Source organism: Delphinus delphis, chromosome 8, assembly GCF_949987515.2.
Source record: "Delphinus delphis chromosome 8, mDelDel1.2, whole genome shotgun sequence".
Classification (NCBI taxonomy): Eukaryota; Metazoa; Chordata; class Mammalia; order Artiodactyla; family Delphinidae; genus Delphinus; species Delphinus delphis.
The window spans coordinates 29,467,981-29,473,980 of record NC_082690.1 but is presented as its reverse complement, the minus strand read 5'-3'; positions in this window follow the sequence as shown (position 1 = coordinate 29,473,980).

Sequence of the window (6,000 nt, the reverse complement as noted above, 5' to 3'; positions counted from 1 at the left end):
ATTACTGAAAATGTCAATGTTCTACATGTCACATAATATCATACACAAAATACAATATCAAACTAAGAAATACTTGCTAACATATGACCATGATCTAATAACATAAGAACATGGTCTAATCCTTCCTTCTAATACAGGGAGTATTTGCATAAGTTGATAAGAAAAACACAAAAAACTTGAAACAAAATAGGAAAATAATATGAATTAATAATTCATATTAAGATCTAGCTAATAAAGACATTAAAGATATGTTCCAATGAAATTGACTATTTTTTTAACATCTTTATTGGGGTATAATTGTTTTACAATTGTGTGTTAGTTTCTGCTCTATAACAAAGTGAATCAGTTATACATATACATATGTTCCCATATCTCTTCCCTCTTGCGTCTCTCTCCCTTCCACCCTCCCTACCCCACCCCTCCAGGTGGTCACAAAGCACCAAGCCGATATCCTTGTGCCAGGCGGCTGCTTCACACTAGCTATCTACCTTACGTTTGTTAGTGTGTATATGTCCATGCCACTCTCTCACTTTGTCCCAGCTCACCCTTCCCCCTCCCCATATCCTCAAGTCCGTTCTCCAGTAGGTATGTGTCTTTATTCCTGTCTTACCCCTAGGTTCTTCATGACATTTTTTTTCTTCTTAAATTCCATATATATGTGTTAGCATACGGTATTTGTCTTTTTCTTTCTGACTTACTTCACTCTGTATGACAAACTCTAGGTCTATCCACCTCATTACAAATAGCTCAATTTCGTTTCTTTTTATGGCTGAGTAATATTCCATTGTATATATGTGTCACATCTTCTTTATCCATTCATTCAATGATGGGCACTTAGGTTGTTTCCATCTCCGGGCTATTGTAAATAGAGCTGCAATGAACATTTTGGTACATGACTCTTTCTGAATTTTGGTTTTCTCAGGGTATATGCCCAGTAGTGGGATTGCTGGGTCATATGGTAGTTCTATTTGTAGTTTTTTAAGGAACCTCCATACTGTTCTCCATAGTGGCTGAACCAATTCACATTCCCACTAGCAGTGCAACAGTGTTCCCTTTTCTCCGCACCCTCTCCAGCATTTATTGTTTCCAGATTTTTTGATGATGGCCATTCTGACTGGTGTGAGATGGTATCTCATTGTAGTTTTGATTTGTATTTCCCTAATGATTAAAGATGTTGAGCATTCTTTCATATGTTTGTTGTCAGTCTGTATATCTTCTTTGGAGAAATGTCTATTTAGGTCTTCTGCCCATTTTTGGATTGGGTTGTTTGTTTTTTTTGTTATTGAGCTGCATGAGCTGCTTGTAAATTTTGGAGATTAATCCTTTGTCAGTTGCTTCATCTGCAAATATTTTCTCCCATTCTGAGGGTTGTCTTTTGGTCTTGTTTATGGTTTCCTTTTTTGTGCAAAAGCTTTGAAGTTTCATTAGGTCCCATTTGTTTATTTTTGTTTTTATTTCCATTACTCTAGGAGGTGAGTCAGAAAGGATCTTGCTGTGATTTATGTCATAGAATGTTCTGCCTATGTTTTCCTCTAAGAGTTTGATAGTTTCTGGCCTTACATTTAGGTCTTTAATCCATTTATAGCTTATTTTTGTGTATGGTGTTAGGGCGTGATCTAATCTCATACTTTTACATGTACCTGTCCAGTTTCCCCAGCACCACTTATTGAAGAGGCTGTCCTTTCTCCACTATACATTCCTGCCACCTTTATCAAAGATAAGGTGTCCATATGTGCGTGGGTTTATCTCTGGGCTTTCTATCCTGTTCCATTGATCTATCTTTCTGTTTTTGTGCAGGTACCATACTGTCTTGATTACTGTAGCTTTGTAGTATAGTCTGAAGTCAGGGAGCCTGATGCCTCCAGCTCCTTTTTTTGTTCTCAAGATTACTTTTGCTATTCGGGGTCTTTTGTGTTTCCGTACAAATTGCAAAATTTTTTGTTCTAGTTCTGTGAAAAATACCAGTGGTAGTTTGATAGGGATTGTATTGAATGTATAGATTGCTTTGGGTAGTAGAGTCATTTTCACAATGTTGATTCTTCCAGTCCAAGAGCATGGTATATCTCTCCATCTATTTGTATCATCTTTAATTTCTTTCATCAGTGTCTTATAATTTTCTGCATACAGGTCTTTTGTCTCCTTAGGTAGGTTTATTCCTAGATATTTTATTTTTTTGTTGCAGTGGTGAATGGGAGTGTTTTCTTGATTTCACTTTCAGATTTTTCATCATTAGTATATAGGAATGCCAGAGATTTCTGTGCATTAATTTTGTATCCTGCTACTTTACTGAATTCACTGATTAGCTCTAACAGTTTTCTGGTAGCATCATTAGGATTCTCTATGTATATTATCATGTCCTCTGCAAAGAGTGACAGCTTTACTTCTCCTTTTCTGATTTGGATTCCTTGTATTTCCTTTTCTTCTCTGATTGTTGTGGCTAAAAATTCCAAAACTATGTTGAATAACAGTTGTGAGAGTGGGCAACCTTGTCTTGTTCCTGATCTTAGTGGAAATTCTTTCAGTTTTTCACCATTGAGGATGATGACAGCTGTGGATTTGTCATATATGGCCTTTATAATGTTGAGGAAAATTCCCTCTATACCTACTTTCTGCAGGTTTTTTATCATAAATGGGTGTTGAATTTTGTCAAAAGCTTTCTCTGCATCTATTGAGATGATCATATGGTTTTTCTCCTTCAATTTGTTAATATGGTGTGTCACGTTGATTGATTTGCATATATTGAAGAATCTTTGTATTCCTGAAATAAACCCCACTTGCTCATGGTGTATGATCCTTTTAATGTGCTGTTGGATTCTGTTTGCTAGTATTTTGTTGAGGATTTTTGCATCTATGTTCATCAGTGATATTGGCCTGTAGTTTTCTTTCTTTGTGACATCCTTGTCTGGTTTTGGTATCAGGGTGATGGTGGCCTCATAGAACAAGTTTGGGAGTGTTCCTCCCTCTGCTATATTTTGCAAGAGTTTGAGAAGGATAGGTGTTAGCTCTTCTCTAAATGTTTGATAGAATTCGCCTGTGAAGCCATCTGGTCCTGGGCTTTTTTTGTTGCAAGATTTTTAATCACAGTTCCAATTTCAGTGCTTGTGATTGTTCTGTTCATATTTTCTACTTCTTCCTGATTCAGTCTTGGCAGGTTGTGCATTTCTAAGAATTTGTCCATTTCTTCCAGGTTGTCCATTTTATTGGCATAGAGTTGCTTGTAGTAATCTCTCATGATCTTTTGTATTTCTGCAGTGTCAGTTTTTACTTCTTCTTTTTCATTTCTAATTCTACTGATTTGAGTCTTCTCTGTTTTTTTCTTGATGAGTCTGGCTAATGGTTTATCAATTTTGTTTATCTTCTCAAAGAACAAGCTTTTAGTTTTATTGATCTTTGCTATTGTTTCATTCATTTCTTTTTCATTTATTTCTGATGTGATTTTTATTATTTCTTTCCTTCTGCTAGCTTTGGGGTTTTTTTGTTCTTCTTTCTCTAATTGCTTGAGGTACAAGGTTAGGTTGTTTATTAGAGATGTTTCCTGCTTCTTAAGGTGGACTTGTATTGCTATAAACTTCCCCCTTAGAACTGCTTTTGCTGCATCCCGTAGGTTTTGGGTCATTGTGTCTCCATTGTCATTTGTTTCTAGGTATTTTTTTATTTCCTCTTTGATTTCTTCAATGATCACTTCATTATTAAGTAGTGTATTGTTTAGTCTCCATGTGTTTGTATTTTTTACAGATCTTTTCCTGTAATTGATATCTAGTCTCATGGCGTTGTGGTCGGAAAAGATACTTGATACAATTTCAATTTTTTAAATTTACTAAGGCTTGATTGGTGACCCATGATATGATCTATCCTGGAGAATGTTCCATGAGCACTTGAGAAAAATGTGTATTCTGTTGTTTTTGGAGGGAGTGTCCTATAAATATCAATTAAGTCCATCTTGTTTAATGTATCATTTAAAGCTTGTGTTTCCTTATTTATTTTCATTTTCGATGATCTGTCCATGGGTGAAAGTGGGATGTTAAAGTCCCCTACTATGAATGTGTTACTGCCAATTTCCCCTTTTATGGCTGTTTGTATTTGCCTTATGTATTGAGGTGCTCCTATGTTGGGTGCATAAATATTTACAATTGTTATATCTTCTTCTTGGATCGATCCCTTGATCATTATGTAGTGTCCTTCTTTGTCTCTTCTAATAGTCCTTATTTTAAAGTCTATTTTGTCTGATATGAGAATTGCTATTCCAGCTTTCTTTTGGTTTCCATTTGCATGGAATATCTTTTTCCATCCCATTACTTTCAGTCTGTATGTGTCTCTAGGTCTGAAGTGGGTCTCTTGTACACAGCATATATATGGGTCTTGTTTTGTATCCATTCAGTCAATCTGTGTCTTTTGGTGGGAGCATTTAGTCCATTTACATTAAAGGTAACCATCGATATGTATGTTCCTATTCCCATTTTCAAAATTGTTTTGGGTTCGTTATTATAGGTGTTTTCCTTCACTTGTGTTTCTTGACTAGAGAAGTTTCTTTAGCATTTGTTGTAAAGCTGGTTTGGTGGTGCTGAACTCTCTCAGCTTTTGCTTGTCTGTAAAGGTTTTAATTTCTCCATCAAATCTGAATGAGATCCTTGCTGGGTAGAGTAGTCTTGGTTGCAGGTTTTTCTCCTTCATCACTTTCAGTATGTCCTGCCACTCCTTTCTGGCTTGTAGGGTTTCTGCTGAGAGATCAGCTGTTAACCTTATGGGGATTCCCTTGTGTGTTATTTGTTGTTTTTCCCTTGCTGCTTTTAATATGCTTTCTTTGTATTTAATTTTTGACAGTTTGATTAATATGTGTCTTGGCATATTTCTCCTTGGATTTATCCTGCATGGGACTCTCTGTGCTTCCTGGACTTGATTAACTATTTCCTTTCCCATATTAGGGAAGTTTTCAACTATAATCTCTTCAAATATTTTCTCAGTCCCTTTCTTTTTCTCTTCTTCTTCTGGAACCTCTATTTCAAATGTTCGTGTGTTTAGTGTTGTCCCAGAGGTCTCTGAGACTGTCCTTAGTTCTTTTCATTCTTTTTTCTTTATTCTGCTCTGCAGTAGTTATTTCCACTATTTTATCTTCCAGGTCACTTATCCGTTCTTCTGCCTCAGTTATTCTGCTGTTGATCCCATCTAGAGTACTTTTAATTTCATTTATTGTGTTGTTTATCATTGTTTGTATCATCTTTAGTTCTTCTAAGTTCTTGTTAAATTTTTCTTGCATTTTGTCCATTCTATTTCCAAGATTTCGGATCATCCTTACTATCATTATTCTGAATTCTTTTTCAGGTAGACTGCCTATTTCCTCTTCATTTTTTAGTTCTGTTGCATTTTTATCTTGCTCCTTTATCTGCTGTGTGTTTTTCTGTCTTCTCATTTTGCTTATCTTACTGTATTTGGGGTCTCCTTTTTGCAGGCTGCAGGTTCGTAGTTCCCGCTGTTTTTGATGTCTGTCTCCAGTGGCTAAGGTTTGTTCAGTGGGTTGTGTAGGCTTCCTGGTGGAGGGTATTAGTGCCTGTGTTGTGGTGGATGAGGCTGCATATTGTCTCTCTAGTGGGCAGGTTCATGTCTGGTGGTGTGTTTTGGGGTGTCTGTGGCCTTATTATGATTTTAGGCAGCCTCTCTGCTAATGGGTGGGGTTGTGTTCCTGTTTTGCTAGTTGTTTGGCATAGGTTGTCCAGCACTGTAGCTTGCTGGTCGTTGAGTGAAGCTGGGTGCTGGTGTTAAGATTGAGGTCTCTGGGAGATTTTTGCCATTTGATATTATGTGGAGCTGGGAGGTCTCTTGTTGACCAGTGTCCTGAAGTTGGCTCTCCAACCTCAGAGGCAGAGCCCTGACTCCTGGCTGGAGCACCAAGAGCCTTTCATCCACATGTCTCCGAATAAAAGGGAGAAAAAGTAGAGAGAATTAGTAGAAGTATGAAGAAAGAAAGGAGGAAAGGAGGGAAGGAAGGAAGGAAGGAAGAAAGAA